Raw genomic sequence first — 330 nt, 5'->3', positions numbered from 1 at the left:
TCATAAAACTTTTGAACTTGGAAAATAAACATTCTCAGTGGTTCCCTTTGTATTTCCTGTTTGAAAGGTTTGCAATCTGTTGGTAGGTTTCCATTAACCCTCAAATTGCACAAACTGCAAAGCGACGAGGATGGGATTCGAACCCACGCGTGCAGAGCACAATGGATTAGCAGTCCATCACCTTAACCACTCGGCCACCTTGTCTCCGTACCATAGCTGCTAAGGTGACCACGTGACGTGGTATGATAAAAAGCAATCAAAAGTTACCCTTCCTTGAGTGTCCTTGGAATGCAATATGCCAGTGTTTACTGGGGAATTAGCTCAAGTGGT

The 330-nt window shown here is 43.9% G+C and overlaps 1 non-coding gene across 1 annotated transcript; it reads right to left on the bottom strand.

The window, feature by feature from the left end:
• Positions 1-122: 122 nt before the first annotated feature.
• trnas-gcu lies at positions 123-204 on the bottom strand. The gene has a single exon. It is a non-coding gene; the product is annotated as a tRNA-Ser (tRNA).
• Between the last annotated feature and the right edge of the window lie 126 nt (positions 205-330).

This window comes from Plectropomus leopardus, unplaced genomic scaffold (assembly GCF_008729295.1).
Source record: "Plectropomus leopardus isolate mb unplaced genomic scaffold, YSFRI_Pleo_2.0 unplaced_scaffold73084, whole genome shotgun sequence".
Classification (NCBI taxonomy): domain Eukaryota; kingdom Metazoa; phylum Chordata; class Actinopteri; order Perciformes; family Serranidae; genus Plectropomus; species Plectropomus leopardus.
The sequence above is the reverse complement of the archived record's forward strand: the minus strand, read 5'-3'. Positions and strand labels throughout refer to the sequence as shown.